This window comes from Mustela nivalis (genome assembly GCF_964662115.1).
Source record: "Mustela nivalis genome assembly, chromosome: 1".
Lineage (NCBI taxonomy): Eukaryota > Metazoa > Chordata > Mammalia > Carnivora > Mustelidae > Mustela > Mustela nivalis.
Window position 1 is genome coordinate 27,455,539 of NC_139020.1, and position 23,237 is coordinate 27,478,775.

General features: G+C 36.7%; 1 long non-coding RNA gene across 2 annotated transcripts in view; it reads left to right on the forward strand.

The window, feature by feature from the left end:
• The window catches only part of LOC309847798, a 61,829-nt gene that overhangs the window by 33,530 nt on the left and 5,062 nt on the right, over positions 1 to 23,237 (forward strand). For both annotated transcript variants that reach the window (XR_014302629.1, XR_014302630.1), the window contains 2 exons: positions 22,008 to 22,098; positions 23,007 to 23,122. This is a non-coding gene — a long non-coding RNA (uncharacterized lncRNA). The remainder of the gene's footprint in view (positions 1 to 22,007; positions 22,099 to 23,006; positions 23,123 to 23,237) is intronic.

A 23,237-nucleotide genomic window follows, 5' to 3' on the forward strand; every position in this document is an offset into this window, starting at 1 on the left:
TTATGTTATTTTGGGAGAGTTCTACAGAGGACTTTGTCTTCCTAAGAGCTCATGGAAGGTTTTGGAAATGCCAGAGAAGTCATCTTAATTGAGTCCACCTCCCTGTCATTGGGCTGTATTCCATACCTTTAATTGTTTTGTCAAACATCCATTTAAACCCACTGCTAACACGCAGTAGCTGGAAGGTTAAAACCATTTCTCAGACTCTTTGGGCGCTAGGATATGATTTGGGTTCCCCCATGCGCATATAGGAATGTTTAGAAATGGAATCAAGTGTAAGCAAAAGCCAAGTCTGAGGCCTATGTTTTGCTGGCAAGGATTAAGCCAAGGTGGAAGCTATGGCAGAGACTTCCCAACATGGTGGGTGAATTCCTGATTCAGCAGCTTCCTAGAACAGCAGTGGCAGATTTCTGGTTCCTGGCCCAGGAGCCTGGGACTCCAGCCTAGGAAGTCAGCACAATTAGCAGCAGATTCGTGATTTTTCGGCTCTCTGCATTTGTGATAGTGGTTTTCCTGCTCATGGCAAAGGTAGAGTAATTTCTGGAGCTGCTTATTGTTCCTGGTCGTTGAAGCTAGGACTGTTCCTCCATTCCTTCCAATAGATTTGTATGATTTCAATTCTCAATATAAGATCCCTTTGATGCCAAGTGTCACCCACCATCTTGCTTTGGTATAGTCTGCAAGCTACAAATGGTTTTTATATTTTTACCGGATTGGAAGAAAAACGAAAAGAAGAATAATATTCTGTGATGTATGAAAATTTTATGAGTTTCAAACTTAGTGTCCTTAAGTAAAGATGTATGGGAACGTACCACTCCCATACATTTGCCTATCAGCTGTCCTGGATTCTACACTCCAATAGCAGAATCAAGTCATTGCAACAGAGACCACGTGATCTGCGAAGTTTAAAATATTTATTATCTGTTTATTTTTGTATAGGATGTAAGAAAGGAAGGGGAGTTTCTGGGGGGATGGGTTAAATGGGTCATAGGTTTTAAAGAGGGTACTGGCTGTGACGAGCATTGACTGTTATATGTGAGTGATGAATCACTAAATTCTATACTTGACACTAATATTACATTGTGTGTTAACTAACGGGAATTTAAATCAAAACTTGAAAAAAAATGTATTGTCTGGCCCTTCACATAGAAAGTTCACCAACTCCTGATCTAAAATGAATTCTCTTAGTTAAATTGAACTTTGAATAATCGATGCTGTTCTATTTAAAAATGTAAGAATATGGTGGCACAAACTGTAAACATTAATTATGCTGAAATTTTAGCCACTGATATCTTTTCTATTTCTCACATCCTGTCCATGTTGAAACCATAATGCAGAGTTACAGAGGGCTTACAAATTATGGTGGCCATTAGCACTGTTCACCAACTGTTCCTACATCTTCTTGTGGACATATGGCAAATTACTCTTCTATGTACCCTTGATGTTAGATATGACCATGTGACATGCTTTAGCCAATAAAATTTGACCCCAGATTTTTGGGTTCTCTTGGCTCTTCCTTTCCATGTAGAGTTCTGAGTTGCTTTCTCTCACTCTCAGCTGAAGTGCACAGATCTCTGTGAAGTTTTTCTTCAGATCACCTTCCTTGGCTTTTTCTATTCTACTGCCTGATGCCATGTTGACTGTGGCTCCCAAGAGACAACTTCTCTGAAAGAGAACATCCCTAGGATATGTCTAGGACTCCACAAAACTTATATGAATGTTTCTATGCCCTTCTTTTTTTTTTTTTTTTAAAGATTTTATTTATTTATTTGACAGAGAGATCACAAGTAGGCAGAGAGGCAGGCAGAGAGAGAGAGAGAGGGAAGCAGGCTCCCTGCTGAGCAGAGAGCCCGATGCGGGACTCGATCCCAGGACCCTGATCATGACCTGAGCCGAAGGCAGCGGCTTAACCCACTGAGCCACCCAGGCGCCCCTCTATGCCCTTCTGTCTTTGGGTTTTATGCAAATGATAGGAGTAAGAGAGCTCTCCTTGCTTACTCCAGCTGTTACCTTCCTCCTCTCACTCTTAACCTTCTTCTTCATCTTCCTGTGGAGTCAGGTCATTCCACTTCCTCTTCCAGTTGGTGGAGCTTCCCTATGCTGCTGCTGCTTTAGGTCTGAGTAATTACCCTTACCTTCTCCATGGCAATGTTAACCACAGGGATTGAAATTGCCTAACAAGAAGAGAATATATCCTTTTTCAAATATGTTATCCTGATTATATTACCCTCAATAGACCCAGTCACTTAAAAACACAAGTAACATGTATACTTGAATATAGGATGAGGTTTTTTTTTTTTTTAAATTATTCCTCAGAAACAAGAAAGTCATCTAATAGAATCTTAAATATTAAATGGAATTCTCTTATTTTAACAATAAAATTCTATTTGGGAAAGGTACACTGACCCAAAATAACTCAATTAATGATGGAATTAACTTCGTAAAATATGGCAAACAAATGTATGCATACTTAATAATTATTCTTACTTTTAAAAGTAAAGTATTAATGATTAAGTTGTTGAAATGATGACTGTCAAATGGATATTTGTGGCTTAGGGTAAAATTTCCAATGGCCACCTTCTGCATAAGATGTAGAAGAGATATCTCCAACAACTTGGATAGAAAGGTGATAAATTCTTTGGTTTAGATGACCTACCAAGTGGTTGCACTTATAATAAAGACACTGGTTTCTGAAGGATAATTTCCAAAAAACCCTTTTATTTATATTCAGGCATTATAAAACACTCATGCAAGTGATAAGTTTTAATATAGCTACTTCAGGGAATGAGAACATGGAAAAAAGTAGCATTTGTTCATTACTGTATCATTTAAATAATATGCAATTTTAAAATTGTGTGTCCAAATACAATTTTAAATTTTATAAATAGCTTTTTAAGCTACATCCCCAAATGTATGTATGTGATTTGGAAAACCAAGCACAACAAAATAAAACAAAAGCCTTTTTTTAGGATCTTCTCTTTGGAAAACAGATCACCTTGTAGTCAGGTTTGCTTAATATTCCACAAATCATACAATTTTAAATCTCTTTAACCAATATTCTCCCTCAGGGGTATAGCTTGTACTGCTTAGGAAAGAATACATTTTCTTCCAAAGTTTCCAAATCTCTGCTAACTCTGATGAACTCTCTGTAGTTAGCAGACTGATACAGATTTTCAGAAGTTTTGACATTTTCTACTATTTATTATATTCTATGCCAAAATCTCATTTTCTATGATCAGTGTCATTAGTAACTATTGCCTGATTAAAAAAAGGAAAAAATCCTTTCCAAATCTGGATGTACTACAAAATGATGCTATTCCTACTAGTTTTCAGTCCTAAACTAAATTCTAGGTAATTTAAGTGTGATATTCACTTCACCTGAACTAGTCTTTGCTGGACCTGCCTTTCATAAAATTGTACAGTGATTTCTGCTCTTCAGAATTAATTCCAAAGGGTACTTTTTTACATATCATTAAAGATAAAAGAAAGAACCTCTGTAGTCTGAAAATAAGAACTATTCTACAATAGAGATGGGGAGGCAGAGGCAATGGGATGGGGGAGGGGAAAGGGAGAGAGTGAGAGAGGGAGTGAGGGAGAGAAAGAGAATCCAAAAGGAAGAAAAAAGACAACAACAACAGAAAGTGAAAAGCATGAAAAGTCCAGTAGGAAGCTGTGGACATTTGGTGAGAAACCAGGTTGCAGTGTCTAAAAATATGATTCCAAGTTTGGAACCACATTCATTTTCCAGAAATGGCAAATTTCTCCTTGAAGAGCTCTTACAAAATTTAAAAAATATATATTCTTAATTACTGATCTTAAATAAACTTGGAGGAAAGTAAGTATGTATTTCCTAAACCCAGGAACACTTTTGAAAATAACTTGTTCCTACTGTGTTTTCTACTTTTTAAAAGAATCTTCCTGTATCTCACCGTAGAATAGACACATCTCTTTCTTTCCCGAGAACATCGGTGGAAAATAGCAAGTCCAGTGACTTGCTCAGGATCATGCAGCTAAGCCAGAGGCAGAAGAAAGACTGGAACTGGTCCAGGATTCTCCCAACTGAGCTGAACTGATAGCTTTAGCTATGTAACAAGCCTCCCAAATTCTCAACTGGATTCAGCAATGTTAGCAGGAGAGATGCCTAATAACAGGCCTCCTCTAGTATTTTAAGTCATCAGGGCAAGGTGATGGTAATTTAACCTCAGCAATTTTTTCATTCTTACCTTTAACCTAAGGGATGAATACATTATTCCGAGAAGCCACTACTCCTTAGCTAGGATTGTACATTGCACTCCCAGGGTTGATGGATTACTACAGTGGTTTCTATTCTGGACGACAATGAATGGAGCCAACTCCAGTTATCATGCTGCACAATCTCCAGTACTGCAGAATCCAAATCTACTTACTTTTCCTACCTTTTCCCTCTGTTCTAGTATGCACAGGTACATCCAGCTAACGTACCAAGAGCAGCCCTTCTGCAGAACTGACTCCTTACTCTTATCATGAGCAAATTTACATGCGGGCATGCATGGACAGAGCATTGCCTCAGCAAATTCTCATTTTGGACTCAGGGATTAAAAAAGATATGATCACGTTTTGTGGTATTCTCTGTGATTAATAGCTGATTTCTGAAATTAGCAAAATATGAAAGAGAAGAAAACATGGCTCCAGAGTTTTTCATGCCATTGAGGGTACGCTTTTGAATATTTTGACTGACGGGTATCCACAAGCATGAGGAAAACACATTTTCCTCGTCTTATTCACATTATAAATCACTCTGCAACAGTTCACAGGGTATGTTGATACTTGTTGGCAGAGGAGAAGTATATTCAGTTACATGAAGCATTTCCTAGTGATGTGTGAACTATGTAGTGAAAAATCATGATGAAACAAATGTGCTACCTTAGTCTCTGACAGGTGGATGTTAGTATTACTGGGTCAATCAATCCCTTTTTTGCATAACTTCAACAAGGCTACATTCTTCTAGTCCACCTATTTCTCTCACAACTTCATTCTTTTGTTTAATGATTCCTCTTCCCACGAGAACATTACATTCAGGATTCAGTCCTCTCTCCAATTTTTGTTCTTTACATTTTTTTCACCCTCAAAGTTGTCATCTGTTCAATTGGCCATTACCTTTAATGGCTTAATTTTAGACCTTGAAGGCAGGAGAGGAACTTGGTCAAACTTTCCTAATTGGAATGAATTCTAAATCTAAATTCTCTCCTAAAACAGTTTTCAAGTGGATATTTCCACCTTAATTGACTGCTTAGTCATTCACCTCGAATTCAACATCACTAAGACTAATCAGTGCTAAGACCGTCCCCTCCTCACCGCTTCTCAGCAATTCCCTCTTCATAGTTCCCCAATCTTTCCCTGGCAAAGCCCCCTTCATACTACTGTCTGATTAACCTACCTAAGGATAACCCATTCTCCTGCCAAGAACCCAACAAAATGATCCTCTGAGGCTCATTACTAGGACTATCGAGCCTGATGTACAGAATCTGGCAGAATCCAGTCTCAGTCTGTTTTTGCAAGCTCATCTCTCACCCAGGCCTGACATGAACTTTCTGTTCCCCTCTCTTCAGTGTCCCCAAGACATCTTGAACTTCCACACTCTCTCTGTGCAGGTTCCCTCTGTGCTTATTCTGAGAACTCCTTTTCCTCCTGTTTTCCTGCTATTTCAATCTCACCCATTCTCTAGGACACAAAGGAAAGCCCACCTCCTTCGGCGGGACTTACCCCAATCGTCCAGTGCTGAACAGCCTCTCCCTCTTCTGTCCTCTGCTTCTCTTCTTTTGCTCTGCACCACACTCTAAACACTGATTATTCAGAGCCCATGTTGTTTGCTATAATTTCATCTACATTCATAACATCTCCCCCATAACTCATATGCCTCCTGAGAGCCCAGATTACTAAAGAACTTACATATCTTTACATTTATGACTTTTCCACAATAAGGCATCATTGATTTGTTGATATTCATTTATATTACTGATAAACAAACATTGAGAATACATGTGATAGACATATATATGTTGAATTATTTGTACACTTGACTGTCAAGAATTTGGGTCAGATAAAATCAGAATACAAGCAGAGTTTGCAGGTATCAAGGGGAGGAGGACAATAATTTCATATCCAGCACAACTGAAAATAAGGAGGAAAAAGGATAGATAAACAGAGGAAACTATTATTCACTACTTATCATGCATAAAGGGATTAAAAAGGGAGGGGACAAGGAAAATTTGAAAATGCCCTGGGTGGCCAGGGGAATTATGTCTTTAAAAGTAATGCTAAAGATGAGAGAAAATGCAACATTCCTAACAATCAACTCCTGCAGAGGGGAAACAGGTGTGATACTATGGAGGCAATTCTGTATTTGTAAATTAATTAGTGTTTGTCTATGTAGCAATGTCGAAAACTACAACTGTAACAAACGTAAGTAGATTACTTAACATTACCTATATTTTCTCAATGCAGTAGCCATGACTGTTAGAGGGATGTACGGGAACTTCAAGTCTACTTTCCCTGTCAATCTTGCTGACACATCTCAATTTACTAACCCAAACATATGACTCTAAACCCACCCTGTTTTGGGTCATCAGCCTGTTTTATTGGATCTATCTCTTTTCAAAGTAAATAAAATATGTGCTGTTAATTTTTTTTTTAACTGTTACCATGGAAATTTCAAGCTTCAACGTTACTAATGGGTTGTGCTTTTTAATTAACAGATTATTTGATTTTTATAAATAGGTGCATGACCTTCTTAATATTGTTTTAATTGATTTTGTTTAAATAGCTTTATTTCTAAAATTACAATCAATATGGTTCCTAGAAAAAGGAAGCAGAGCAAAAATACTGGATCTAAGTCATTTTACAAGATGTCTTTCTATTTAAGCAAGTTATTTAGAAGAAAGATGAACTTTTAATTACACTATTCAATTATATTTTCTAGGATACTAAATTTATTCCAGTCTGGTGGTTATAAAGCAGCCTTGCCTAGATCATTACAATGGTTTTCTCAAACATATGTTCAAGAAAAACTTGTATAACGACCTGGTTCCCATTAATGAAAATGAAAACTACTACTGTATATAGTTTAGATCATAAGCCCATGAAAATCAGATTATTTTTAATACTTTTTTATTACAAGTCAGAGAAGTTTTTATGATAAGTACACTGGCCTTAAAAAATGCTCATTTAAGTGATTATGCCAGAGTATCTATAAATAGGAGACATCAGATCCAGTGAAAGATTCAGTTTTTCTAATTCTTTCTGTTTAGTTTCCTGTGTGTTTCATTTCAGTGGAAATTTATATTTGTGGAGAACTCTAGAAAAAATTGATCATCAACCACAGATAAGATGAGATGAAGGGAAAACAGCCATAGAGAAATGTCTTACTGTTTCATGGTTATTGATAGTTATTCATCCCACCCCCCCAAAAATTCTCTTATGTATTAGAGTATTAATGTCTAAGTCAGGGGTGTGAAGAGGAGGGAAGGAAGTGATACAGAAGGACAGAGAAGAGGCGGACCAATTCTCATGGCTTTGGGGATACATGGAATATTGATTATTGGCCAATCCTTCTGATGAATGGGGTATAACAGCCTATGGAACCTACCAGATGGTCCAAGTATTACAGATGGGTAAGAAAGGAATTGAATATGACTTAGAAACATGTTAGTGGTACTGGAAAATCTAATGAGGCTAATAAATTTTGCAGACAAAAAGAATTTTGTTGAGCCTAATGATCTTTGAAAATTACTTGTGCATCTGAAATAAACAACTTTTTGATACTCAATTTTCCTTAAAGATACATACTTAAGTATCCTTATTTTCCAGTGTTATATTTGGTCTCAGAAATTTTGCATATTTAAAGAATTCTTTGGTGATAAAAAGAAATGAGCTATAAAACTATGAAGACATAAAGTAGCCTTAAAAGCATATTGGTAAGTGAAAGAATTCAGTCTGAAAAGATTATAACTATGATATCAACTAAATGATATTCTGGAAAAGGTAGAACTATAGAGTCAGAGGTCATCACGGTTTTGAAGGGATAGAGGAAGATGATGAATAGGTAGGTGAAATACGGAGTTTGTAGGGTGGTGAAATAATACATTATATGTTAATAAAAAAAATAAAAATAAAAGAGTGACATGAGGGGAAAAAATCGTAATGGTGGATACATATTATTATGTACTTGTTAAAACCACAGAACTGAGCAATACAAAGTGTGAATCTTAATGTAAATAATAAACTATAGTTAATAATAAAGCATCAATAGGTATCGACTGTAACAAATGAACTACACTAATGCAAGATGTTAATAACAGGGAACATTGTGAGGGGTGAAAAGGGTATATCAAATTATTTGTATTATCTGCTCAGTTATTCTGTAAATCTGAAACTATGCTATAAATAAATTTATTAATTATTTTAAATATAAATCTATTAATTATTAATTATGTATGATACTCTCATACATTTGATTCACCTTTTCTTTTACTAAAAGAAGAATTTGCATTTTTCTTCTCATGGAAAATGGACCATTTTTCTTCATAGATTTAGAAAAAGAACATACTTCAGTTTTCATCCTGAATATTAAAAAAAAAAAAAATTAGTTGTGTATTTGTTTTAATCATTTGTTCAGGGGTTAAAATGCCTACTGCTTGTTTATGGGACAATCACCACATTTTCTCAGTTAAGTCAACTGTAGGATGACAATCTGTAATTTTAGGGAACTAAAATTGTCTTGGACAATTGTCTTGGACACAGAGAAGCCAGTGAGTAGGAAGTTAAGACTATCCCAGACTGGAAAATTTTTTTAAAATGTACTACTCCTGAATTAATGGGGATGCCACAAAAAGGTTAACTTTGTATAAACTGGTTTTCTAGTAGCTGAGGTCAAAAAGAGAAAAAAGAAGTCTTTGAAACAATGCTTGCTCAATATTTAAAGTCCGTTGAGCCAGATGGCTGTGGAACGCACTGAGGCACATTCACCTTTTGTCTTCTTTATGTTATGGGTTCTGATTGTTCTTAACAATCCCAGATATGCCTTGCTTTCAACCTCTTTCTCTCCTCCTTCCTGACCTCACATCCTCTGTATTTCTTCTGGAAAGGTCTGTACAATTGCCTTTTCCATATTGTGACTAGGATTAAGTCTTTAATGGTGTGTTTCCAAATGACCACATCCCTTTTCTCTAAGTCTATAAAAATGTTTCCCATCTTTCCTGAGCCCACTTTTAAAAGGATCACCTATAATGGCTTAATTCATATTCTGAAAATAATTAAAATGAGGGCATCCTATTATAAACTAGTGCTGTGATGTGTGTGATTTCACTTATAGCTTCCTATTTCAAAAAGAATGTGCTTTTTAAACTCTTACTTTTTAATTCACTGTTAAAATGTATTACATATGACAGAATTTCCAAAGTGGTTTTAATTTTAAATTAAAATTGACCACATTTTTATATAAAATTGACCATATGAAATATCAGTAATGCCCTTGAAATTGTAATCTTTTGGCAAATAATGATTTAGTTATACAAACTAGTAAGTCTTAAGATACAGACATACAAAAAAATATATTCCACCTCACAAAAAAGAGGAAAGATGTATATTTTGGTTATAATATAATTATATATATATATATAGTTATATAAGTAATTAGTTTAAATAAATATGTACTATAAATATATTTTAAGATAGGTGTTGAAGATTCATTGTTCTTAGAGTTTGCTGTGTCAAAATTGCATAACTTAAAGTGTTTAGTATAATAAAAAGTTGTCTCAAGTGACAAGACAGAGAACAACACTTGTAAAGAAACTTTTCAAGGAAATAAGTATGTTTCCAGAAGAAATATAGTATTTTCATAGAATCTTTTACACCCAATATATCAGCAAGATAACCATTGTTTTTACTGGAAAGCTGACATAAGTTTATACATTGTTCTTCCCATGAAAGAAATAGTATTTGCTTCCAAAGTATGTAGCCTCTAGAAATTTTATCAACAACTTTTTTTTTGTAAAAGATAATCCTCTTAACATGAGGTTTTGGTTAAAAAAAAAACACACTATAATTGTATATCATTTTCTGAAAAACAGTTTCAGATTTAAGCATACACATTTAATCTTATTTTTTTTCATTGCTTGAAAGTAAAATTCTGTCAGCACAAACAAAAGCAAAGCAACTGTGAAAAAAACTATTGCTTCCAAACACAGAAGACTTGTCTAATAGGTATTAGACAAAACCACTCATCTCATTCTTATGACTGACTTGTCTGTGTGCAAATTCAATGTTATTTCTTTTTTTTTTTAAAGATTTTATTTATTTATTTGACAGAGAGAAATCACAAGTAGATGGAGAGGCAGGCAGAGAGAGAGAGAGGGAAGCAGGCTCCCTGCTGAGCAGAGAGCCCGTCGCGGGACTCGATCCCAGGACCCTGAGATCATGACCTGAGCCGAAGGCAGCGGCCTAACCCACTGAGCCACCCAGGCGCCCTCAATGTTATTTCTATACAAAATTAACACATACCTCAGTGGATGTGAAACACTAAAATGGAAAAACTAGAAGGACAGCAGGCATTTGAAACCAGTAGAGATGGCAGCGGAGGGAGGAAGGGGTGACAGTGATGGTGTGTCACAGAACAGAAACAAAGACCATCTGAGATAAGAGTGTAGGGATGGTCCTTGTGAACTCAGAATATAACCAGAGAGAAAAAAATGTAAAATTATAGCTGTCTGGAAAATGGGAAAAGTTCACACAACAAAGAGTGTTTTTTTCTGTCTTTTGTTTTTTTTTTTAAATTAGAAACTGAGTATATAAGGAGTAAGCCAGCATGAAAACTCATATTAACTAACGCTAGCATTCTAACAGTTGAAAATGCTTTCAAGTGTTCATTCATTGAAATCCAGAAGTTTTTTTTTTTTTTTTTTTGGTACCGATTAAGAACTTTCGGGACCTGGACAAGCCACTGAAGATACCTACTGAAGCAGTGTCACCTCCCATATAAATAAGTTAATAGTGACTTGACAAGATAAATTTGAAAAGGGACACACAGTAATGGAACAAACCAGGCTCTTCAAAGAAATTCAAAAGAATGATAGAACATCTGCTTCAGCTTTGTAGTGGACATGCCAAGTCTGAGAAAGTCTGTCACACACATTCCCCTTAGAGGGAAACATCTCGCCTGCGTCATTATTTCTTGAATAACCCTGCTTTCCACACACTGAACGCCAGTTCTCCCAGCCACTGCTGACAAGACCAGATCAGGGCACTGACCACAAGGCTGGTTAGAAATTATGGCATGGCCTGTGGTAAAAAAGGAGCTAGTCCATGATTTCCTCTCAGAACATATATGGTAAAGCCCTGAGTGAGGAGTAAAAGCAGGAAAGGTATCATGGAAACACAAGACGTGTCTCAGAGGACATGATGCCACAGACCTGAGGTAAAGTTGTCAGGAGAAAAAAAAAGCCCATGAACTCTGGAGAAAGTCACTGAAGTGGAGAGAATAAAACAGAGTGTTAAAGGAGAACAAGAATGGCTGCACATCCACAGTCTGACCCTGAGACGGCTTTGGCCCAGATACATTTACAAAGAAGGTTCTAGGCCACATGGAGACTTGAAGTAACTCAAGATTATAGAACCAAAGGATTTTAAATAGAATAATCTCAAATCAATTTAGCATACACATTAAAAGAAAGATTCTAAAGTCAAGCTGACTGGTTCAGATCCCTGCTCATCCACTATTATCAGCAAGAGGGACTCAATGTCGTATCTGAAAAAAGTGAAGCTATTTCTCTTCATGGACATTCAAGCTGTGGGACTCATTCAAATCCCCACAGCAGGTCAATTGTTTAAGTTATTTTCTACTGATATTTCCGGGCAAAATACTTTGGGAGATGATGATACTCAGAATTCAGCTCTTCACAACATTAACTGGTTTCACTTTGGTCTGTAGTGGATGCGTGGAAGGAAGCGTGCATTGACATTTTTTCAGGGTACAACTACTGGCTTGTCTCTGGCTGTGCTACTCAGATTGGAGAAGTGCGCCAGGCAGTACTCGAAGCTGGTCTATAAACAAGGCTTATCTCTTCTTACAGTTTATTTAACACACTTCTTAAAATACACTTTATTTTTTAGAAGAGCTTTAGGTTTATGGCAAATATGAATGGAAAGTACAGAAATTTTCCATATATCCCTTTCCTTCACACAAACATAGTCTCCCCTATTATCAACATCCCCCACCAATGTGGTACATTTGTCGTACCTGTTGAATCTACATTTAAACACATCATTCTCAGGACACCTGGGTGGCTCAGTTGATTGAACATCTTACTCTTAATTTAGGCTCAGATCATGGCCTCAGGATTGTGGGATTGAGCCCCACATCAGGGTCTGTACTTGACAGGGAGTCAGCTTAAGATTCTTTCCCTCTCCCTATGGGGGAGGGTCCCCCACTTTACCACAAACTATCTCTCTCTCTCTAAAGTACATTAATAAAATATTTATAAATAAATAAATAAACCAATCATTATCACCCAAAGCCCATACTTAACGTTAGGGTTCACTCTTGGTGTTGTACATTCTACGAGTTTGGGCAAATGTATCCACTATTACAGTATCATACAGAGCATTGTTGGTACCCTAAAAATCCTAATCATTCCTCTCTCCCCTCGACCCCTAGCAACCACTAATTTTATTACCATCCCCATACTTTCGTTTTTTCCAGAATAATCATACAATTGAAATCATACAGTATATAGTCCTTGGATTCTTTCATATTAATATGCATTTGGGATTCCTCCATGTCTTCTCATGGTTTGATTGCTCATTTGTTTTTAATGCCAAATCACATTCCATCGTCTGGATGCACCGTGGTTCATTTACCTATTCATCTACTAAAGGATATCTTAGATGCTTCCAAGTTTGGGCAATTATGAATAAAGTTGCTGTAAATATCCATGTGGAACTTTTTGTTCTTTTCAACTCCTTTGAGGTTAATATCAAGAAGTGTGATTGCTGGTTTATATGATAAGAACGTGTTTAGTTTTATTAGTAAATTCCAAACTGTCTTCCAAAATGTCTGTACCATTTATGTTCCCACCAGTTGTGAATGAGAGTCCTATCTCTCCACATCTTCATCAGCATTTGATGCTGTCATTATTTTCATATTAAAATAAAACAAACATTTAATGGAATAATAATGTGTACATATTTTGAAATCTCAAGTTGAGAATTTAAAGAGATTGTTGACTTATGGAACAAATCTTCAGGAATTTATCCCAAGTCTTAGTGCAAAGAGTTTAACTTGACCCTGCCATTACAAGGATGAAAAAGACTAAGAAGCTTGCCATATTGAGTAACCCCTTCATATCCCACCATCTTGTGGCATGAGGAGACTCAGACCCTAACACTGGTTCAGGTTTTGGAATTTTTTTATTATATATTAGTCTTTCATTTCCTTGTATAGATTCTAAATCTTACAAGACTATTTTTAACCATAAACAGCAAAACCTCAAAACCCTCACTGAGGGTTATTTCAAAGAATCCACTGCTTCCAGCTCCTAACAAATATGAAACTTCAGCAAAGAACCAGTTTAAGCCTTTTACAACTGCCGGCATCCTAAGTTCTACCTTTGGATCAGGATTGAACACATGCTGGCATCTCATTCGCTGGGTCCCTCCCAGAACTGTCTTCCTCCCTGGTGTTTTAATATTATGCTTTCAACTTTTATTGAAGGCCTTTACAAGAAAGAGCCACATGAGGCCCATTTCTGCATTTGCTGTGAAATTGGTATAAGGACATTGTCCATTAAATTACTCAATGTTCCCTACCTAAGACCCACATGAGAACTTGCTCTGAGTTTAGTACCAAGAAAAAATGTGCCTTCTTTGAGACAGTAGTAAATTTTCTTCTTTTCTCTTAGTGAGTTATGTAACCCATTGTATTTTTCCTCCTCCTCCTCCTTCTTCTTCTCTCTAGGTTTTATTATTTTTATTTATTTATTTATTTATTTATTTGTTGGCTTAGCTGCCAAGAAACATACAGACAATTTTTGTGTATGATCATACCCACCGTGTTGGCCTTTGTGGTTGGCATGTTGGTATCTTCTTTTATTCTTAACCTTCTGTCTTCTAATTTATTCCAATAAAACTACTGTATAAGTCTTTTTATGTAAGTCAGCCAAAATCTATATTAGAAAAAGGCTGAGCATACCCAAATAAAACCTACAGATGCACTGCTTTACTTGATACAGATTTTTTGAGGTATTTCCTGTTTTGTTTTACAAAATGTTATTGAATTCAATATAGAAGCAATTGAATTCAAAACTGAATTCAGTTTAAGGACAGACACCTTGTTCAGTGTATAATTAAGTGTGATTTAACCATAAGCCTTTGGCAAAATTTTATAGACATAAAGTTACAAATCAGGGGAAAAAAATCTCAGGGACATAATCACTGTAGCCATAGAGAAAATCAATTCATTCATTCATTGTATTAGTAAAGCCCAGCATTTATTCAACAAATGTTTAAAATGTTAGCTTTGTTCAAAGCAGCCCGCTGGTTGCTTTGGAGAATACAAACTTGGTTTAAAAAAATGGATCACCCTCAAGAAATTTATAGTTTAGCAATTAAGAGCCAGTGGGTTTACCAATGTTACTTAAAGATAGGAGTAAAGTATTTCTTGTCCAGCAGGACTGGAGTTCACTATGCCAGGATTCTGGTTTTTTAATGTAATTGAAAAAGAAGTCTTATAAAGATGAAACTCTGGGGGCACCTGGGTGGCTCGGTGGGTTAAAGCCCCTGCCTTCGGCTCAGGTCATGTTCCCAGGGTCCTGGGATGGAGCCACGCATCAGGCTCTGTGCTCAGCAGGGAGCCTGCTTCCTCCTCGCTCTCTGCCTGCCTCTCTGCCCACTTGTGATCCCTGTCTGTCAAATAAAAAACTAAAATCTTAAAAAGAAAAAAAAAAAGATGAAAACTCTGTGATGGGAGAATTTTTTTATGAAGAAAAGAAAAACTTTACATAAAATTATTATTAATAAAGCTGCTCTCGAATTGAAAGTTGCTGAAGAGGATTATTGGAAGTAAAAAAAAAACTAAGCGTGACTTTATTATGATCTGAAAGTGGCTATGAGTGCAGGATTTCTTTTATTTTCATATGAGCAAGATTTTTTTTTTCAAATAACTCTTTCTTAAAAGCAGAAGGAATTACTGACTGCTACACGTGGGCTGACAACATAAACATTTTATCAGTGTCCTAAACTCCCACACAGGAAGTAGGGTTATGGGAATATTTTCACAGCTTGCTGTTGGCCTTTCAAGAATTGAGGGTTGAAGGTTGCTACAATCATTTGCTTTTCATATTCTGCTTTCTTCATGAAGTGAATAATGCAAGAGTCTGGAAACTAACGCTGAGGTGGGGGTTTTGCCTCGAGATGTGTTTAGATTAGTTACCAAGCTTCCCAGCTTGTGGTCATTGAAGGTCACTTGGTTGATAGCTAAAATTTCAATTGGAACCTTGTCATATAATCAGGATTTAAAGCCCAGCTGAGACTTTGTCTTTCCTGTGAAAGGGGAGGTTGTTTTATGATTAGCTTCAGAATGTTAAATTAGGTGTTGGCAATTATGAGCCATTTTTGTAGTTTAAATTGCACTATGGAAACACCTGTCCAGAATAGCAAAGGAAGGCAAGTTAAAAAAAAAAAAAAAGTCTGATTCTATTATGCATGAATAGTCCTGCTTTTATTATCAAACCCTAGAAGCCCACTTAACCACTCTTGAGAAAGAATCTTTTTTGTATCCTCTAACAGTGATTCTCAAGAACAAGCACCTTATTAAAGATATCTTTTGTGTGTGGCACAGAGAAATGATTTATATAAAGAGGCCATTTATAAAATAACTGAAATGTTTTCCAATTCATTTTCAATATTTTTTTTTCTTCCAGTAGTCCTTACGTTCTTAGAAAAAGTCTATTGAGGACCTATGAAACCATGTCCTAAAATGGGCAAGGTTTAACAAATTCTCTTGCATAACTATAACAAATTATTATAAAGGAGACTTGGTACCTTTGAAGAAGAGAATTGAACAAAAAGGTGATTGGGAGGATAGGAAAGAAACTGAAAAAATTTCAAAATCACTAAAGTTCTTCTGGTCAAAATAATATACCAATTTTTATCCCATCACACTGGGATAGGGGCTTGGCACAGAAAAAGAGTAGTAATTTTTTATATCATAATATAGTAAACCACCTTCATGCTTTTCAATATTGCCTCATATTGAAAGCATATTGAAGGCCTCATATTGAAGGTCATACTGAAACATCCAAACAAAACTTTTGAACAAAATAATACATGATAAAGGGCACCTGGGTGGCTCAGTGGGTTAAAGCCCCTGCTTTCGGCTCAGGTCATGATCCCAGGTTCCTGGGATGGAGCCGTGCATCAGGCTTTCTGCTCAGCAGGGAGCCTGCTTCCTCCTCTCTCTGCCTGCTTCTCTGCCTACTTATGATCTTTGTCTGTCAAATAAATAAATAAAATCTTTAAAAAAAAAGATAATACATGATCATATTTCCTATAAGATTAGAAAGTCTATAATAGTACTTTCCCCTAAAAATTTCAGATAGTTGATATTTGCTTGGATTAAAACATAATACAGTACTCAGATGTACAGGCATGTAATATATATACATATATATATATAATGAATACAGTAATTCATATATATGTGTATATATGTGAATTCATATATACAGGTGTGTGTGTGTATATGATATGGACATGTAGATTTCTACCTCTGGCTAAGATGAAGTCACAAGGACTGAATTCACTCTCCTACCCAAAACAACCAAAGGAGAAGAGGGGACAAAATATGTGAATTAACAATGGACATCAGGCAACAAAGGAAGTGATCCTGGAGAGATGAGCTTCATAACAGACCCCAACTTACTGCTTTGGGAAAGTTCTCAGGCTGCAGGATAGGGGAGAGGGCCCAGGAGGACCTGGCAGAGGGATAGAGTCTGGAGGGACAAAGGCAGCCTGAGTTCACTAGCCATAGGACAGGAGAGGATAGAGATGTATCAGGAGAATAAACCAAAAGTCTGCAGAGGGTTCGTCCCAAGTAGCATTCAACATAGTATTAACCAGCACAGGCATGCAAGGAAGCTACCTGAGGCTCGGAAAGAATCATCTGAAAAGATTAGAATGGCATTTGGTGCTCACATAGGGCCTGGAATGGCACATGTTCCCATCAGCCATACTGGCAAACCTCAGAAGTCACAGGGCATGGGGTAGCTCAGAAGACCCCTTCCTCAGTCATGGGGAATAATTAATCCTAGTAAACATTACTCTAGTCCCACCTAATGATTCTTAAAAGCAAGACCTGATGAAGTCAGGCCACTTCCAAGGAACTTAACCATGCCCTAGCACAAAACTCAAGAACTTTTATAGGAATACAAAAATAACCAGCATCATATAAGATGAAATCCACGATGTCTGCAACTCATCAAAGATGATTAGCACAGAAAGCAAGAAAATACAATCAGTGATAAAGTTCAATCAATTGAACCAACCCAGAACTGATACAGATGTTAGAATTAACTTACACAGGTATTAAGACAATTAGGATTATATTCCATAGCTCAAAATGTTGAATTAGGGCCCAAAAATTATTTTAAAAAGACCCAAACTGAATGTACAGAGACACTCTCTAGAAAACTACAATGTGTGAGATGAAAAATATACTAGTTGGTTTTACTGCAGATTAGATGCTATGGAAGAAAAGCCTAGTGAACCTGGAGACACAGCAATAGAAACTATTCAAAATGAAGCAGGGAGAGAAAAAAAAGACTGGGAAAAAAAGTGAACAGAGCATCATTAAGTTGTGGTACAATCTATCAACTGGGGAATTTTAAATTATGCAATTTTTTATCAGTTATACTCCAAGAAAGCATTAACAATATAAATATCGGTACCCCAAGGGATTTATAAATCAAAAGAGATTTATGAACAATGTGATACATTGCAACATTGACTGGTATCACTCTCATAAACACGAATTTAAATAAGTAGTTTGGAGTAATAAATTTATTCACTCAGAAGAATTGTTACTAATAAAACTAAAAAGTATTTTTTTCCATACAGAGAACATTTTTAGCATCTTATACTTTTTTAATACCTTAAACTTCTCTGCATATGATAACAAATCTAATGTTACTGAAATAACATTTGGAATAACCTCTTTTAACCTTTCCAGAGTACATTATCCCAATTCACTTTTTCAACATACAATTAATTTTTTTAGAGATAAAACTTTGGAGTTGATTTAATTGCCAAAATAACTACCTAGGAAATGGAAATAACCTTCAATTATGAACTATGATCAAAGAGAGCTTTTTCATTTTTCACATTGTTTCATGAAATGACTTTCATTCCACCCATCACCTTTTAAGTAACTTTGACATAACATTTTATTTTTCATCACTGATAAAATACTTTCACTTGAATACAGTTTAATGAGACAAACCCTTTGGCCAATTCTAACACAAATAGATTTATGTTTGGAGGAAAAGTGTGACCAGGTGCTAAAACGAAGCTTTCTGGTCTTGATCTTGTTTGAAAGTTTAAAGTTTTATATGAGTACTTCAGTCTGACTCCATTTGGCAACATTGCCAGGTATGAAGGTGATTTCCTAAAGCAAATTTGTAAATTAGTGACAATGGAACATCTCCTCACATTGATTCAATTGATAATGCATGTATTTCTTACAGAATTAGAAAGCCAAATATATCTCATTCTGACCCCATTCTCAGAAAGACTTGCTTAATTGTTTCCTGAACAAGTGAGTTCTTTTTTTCTAAGAATTTATTTATTTATTTGATGGAAAGAGAGAATGCAGGAGCAGTGGGGAGGGACAGGAAGAGAGGGAAAAGCAGCAGCCCAATGTGGGGCTTGATCCAGGACCCCAGGGTCAGGACCTGAGCTGAAGGCAGACACTTAACCAACTGAGCCATCCAGGTCCCCCAATTAATTTTGATGGGAAATAAAAGAAGAAAGTGGATCAAGAACATAGAAGCTGTGGACTAACTGCTAAAAGAAACCATCTCTGAGAAATGTTTTTGGAAGACCCACAGTCTTCTTTTACCACATCTCCTCCATTCTAAGATTTCATCAACTGAACAACGCATCATCAATTTAAAGACAACTTTCACATTTATGCATCCATATAGATGGTAAACTGCATCCCAATTTCAGAAACATTTGAGTCTTTGAATCAAGGAAATGTACTACTTTATCATAAACAATCAGAAACTTAAAATGTCATTATACTTCAAACAAATATATATATGAAAAGCACATTAACAACAATTAAATGACAACTGATGGTAAGAAATTGATTTTTATTCAATTCATCTTTGCAGGTAAGTTTAAATAAACTGTCAAGGAGATTATTATTGCCCACCTGAATATTTTTTTACTTCCACTCTTTCCATATATTTAGAAATTTTAAGGACATGGTGAAACAGAAGGAATGAATTTCTGTGGCCAGGAGAAGTATAGTTATTATTTGGTAGATTATATTTTCAATTTACCATTAAATAATTGTTTACTGAAATTTGCTTCTATCTGGCTAACTGGATGCTGCCTAATTCTGCCTCAGGGATTTAGCTGAGGGTGCATTTTAAACTGCAGGGTAAAATCTCAGATTGCATAGAAAAACTACAGGGTGGTCTACTGAGAGACATAGACAAGGTAAGATTTAAGCTTTCTCAAAATTAGAAATAAAGTATATAAAATGATACCTCTTTCATTAAATCTGCTTTCAATCAACAATCAGCTCATCGATAATTACTCACCAGAACTTAACATGTGCAAAATATCTCATTACGCTTTCATCAAAGTGTAATGATAAAGTGGGTGGTTTAACAGACCACCCAGTGACTCAAAAATCGGCAATGTGAATGCATTGAACATGAATATTGGAAGTTATTTCTTTATATAAATGATGTCAATCTCATGGCTCTGCAGCCAACACCTAGAAAGTAAAAACATTTTAAGCCTAGAGGAATGAAATGGGGATTCAGAGCTCCCAGGGGTACATAAAAAAGCTTGAATCTCTAAGAAGGAGGTTTTGCCTCCATCTACTAAGTTATCTTAGATATGATTCATTCAATAGTCAAATGGTGGCCTAGAATGTGACTTAAAACAGAGGGAAAATACTGTCACCCTCCACTATTCATTTTCAGGGCCAAATGTGCCTGTTCTGCCTGTTTTCTCTGTTCATTAAAAGGTCTGTTCATTTCCTTCTCCTCTGTTTTCTTGCTTGGCTCCCATCAATGCTTCACTTCACACTAATTGCAATTCCTATCAACTTCCTCCAAAGTAGCTGGTGCATGTAATTTGGAAGCGAGCTCCTAAATCCTTAATGCTCACACTGATTTTAAGTTTTCCATTGATTTACTGTAAGAGAACACACCAGGATTTCAAAAAATTTGGAGGACCTCTACTATTGGTCTTGAGTTTGAAGGACATGGGTTCCCCTAGAACCTATGATTTTTCTTTTCTGTTTAAGACAGTTCTCCTAGATTAGTGTATATAAAATTCTCTGTTTTTGTGCATATTTATGGGAAAAAGTTTCATAGCTTTTATCAGCCCCTCACTGATTTTTTTTTTTGCCACCCAAAAGGATGAAAAACAGGGGTCTACATACTTTATACATTCAGCTAACATTTATTAAGACTGTAATATTTGCCACATATTACACTAAATACTGGGGACCAGAAATGAGTAATAGGTCTTTTCCTGAAGGCATTTATTGGGTCAGACAGACACAGACCACCACAGTAGGTACAGCAAATTCTGTGATAAAATTAGCTGAGGGGCACCTTCATGTTATGCGGTTAGTTAAGCATCTGACTCGGTTTGGGCTCAGGTGTGATCTCGGGTCATGAGATCGAATTCCGTGTCTGGTTCCCTGCTCAGCTCAGAGTCTGCTTGAGTTTCTCTCTACCTCTTCTTCTGCCCCTTTCCCCTTCATGCACGCTCCCCCCACCACTGAAAGAAATAAATAAATCTTTTTTTTTTTTTTTTTTTTTTTTTTTTTAAGTAACTGAGTACTCTTTGTGCAAGGAGGAGGGAGAAAATGAAGTTAGGGGAGGCGGAAAGAGTTCATTCAAATTGGGAAATTGTTCATGGGTCTTAAAGCCCAAGGAGAAGATGAGCTAATATTGCTCCATCTCCTGGATCATTGGTGGATTAACTACCCACAGCTGTTGGAGGTTTAGAGCCCAGTGATCCTCATCTGTCACCAGGACTTTAAAAGAATGCAGCCAAAATTCTAACCTGTTCCAGAGATTCTACTGACTGATCTTACTCAAAATGTCTTTTCCATATCTTAGTATTTGTAAGTTTCCCATGATAGTGTTCTGCATGCATTTTGAAATGATTCTGCTGGGCCATTCATCTCAGGCTTGCTCATTTTGTCCCAGTGCTCTTGCTCTGCTACTAATGACCTTCAGAAAGTCTCTGTTCTGCTGAACACATTGGCCTGCCAGTGACCACGATGCTTCCTCTATTTGAGACCAAGGTCTTATACATCTTCTCAGTTGCTAGTGGGACTAGGCATGACCACATGTGGCTGGGAGAATTTGCTACATTCCAGAAGATGGTATGCAACATACTGTTTTATGACCACTGTATTTATAATGGTAATCTGATAGCCAAAAAGATATTTCTCAGGTATATTTGGTCTTCAGTGGGGATCTTGTTACAAATGAAGGTGACTTCCATATCCCACCCAAGGTGGGGGACTAGTTGTAAGGAGGACTAACCATGCGATTAGAGGGTTGGAACTTTTCAACAAACTCAACCCCCTAGGTCCCTGGGAGGAAAGAAGAGTTAGAGGTTGAATCAGTCAATGACTAACGACTTAGTCAAACATGACTATGTAATGAAGCCTCCATAGAAACCCAACAGTTCAGGTTTTTTTTTTTCTTTTTCTTTTTCAGAGATCTTTCACTCTTGGGGGTCCCAAGCTCCAGAATACAGAAACCCCTTTGTTTAGGATCTCATCTTATGTATTTCTTCATCTGGCTGTTGGTTTGTATTCTGTATCCTATCCTTTAATAAACTGGTACACTTGTTTCCCAGAGTCCTGTGAACCACTCTAGCAAATTAATGGAACCTAATGGAAACTTGTTTCCCTGAGTTCTATGCACTACTCTAACAAATTAATGGAACTCTAGCAAAGTCACTGGAACAGCCAGTCTCTAGCCAGTTAGTTAGAAGCACAGGTAAACGCCTGGGGCTTGTGACCGGCATTTGATTTGGGAAGAAGGGTCAGTCTTATAGGACTGAACTTTAACCTATGAAATCTGATGCTGTGTCTGAGTAGAAAGTGCTGGAATTGAGTTGAATTTGTGGATATCCTTTCTAGCGCTGGGAAACTGCTTGGTGTCTTGTGTGTGGGAAACACCCCCTCTCCAACACACACATACCTCCTTACACATGTTGGAATTGAGTCCAGGAATCTTAAAAGATGCTTGTTCCAAAAGCTGTCACTTCTGTGTTCTTCTACTCCTGCTGCTTGCAGTGGAAAGGGCAAGCTCTGTGATTATTAACTCCTTTTCTGCTTCTCCATAACCAGGAATAGTGGAGATTATTCATGTTCTCCATGTTTCTGTTGCCAGTTCTAAATGTGCATTCACAGCTCTGCCTTTTACTCCTAACCACCTGCACCTGCAGGTTTCCCAGACAATTGTTCTTTGGCTACGGAAGCAAAATTGGAATTCACAAATCCTCAGTGCTCCCACTTTCATCCAGCATGCAGCCAGTGACTGGAGGCTGCTGCAAGTAGACATAGTTTCAGATCCCTTGCCTCCAGGAAGGACATTGTGTGAGGGACATTTTACCCACAGGATCAAGTCCTGGCTTGCACTTCACTTGAAATCATACCTTTGCTCAGCTTTTCCTGTTCACACATCCTGCTTTTCCTGTGTCCTTTCCAGTTTCCCCTCAATAAACCACTTTCACCCAAATCCTCTCACATCAGAGTTTGAACTGTGGAAACCCAACCTAGGATGCCGGGTCAAACCCACTCCTGGAAGTTGCCAGGCCTGAGAAGGTAAAACTTTTCTCCAATACTCGGTTCAAAGATGCACCTTATTGCTTACTCCATATTGAAGTTTTCAGGATGTTTGACAATGATCACTTTTTTTTTTTTTTAGAGGGAATAAAAA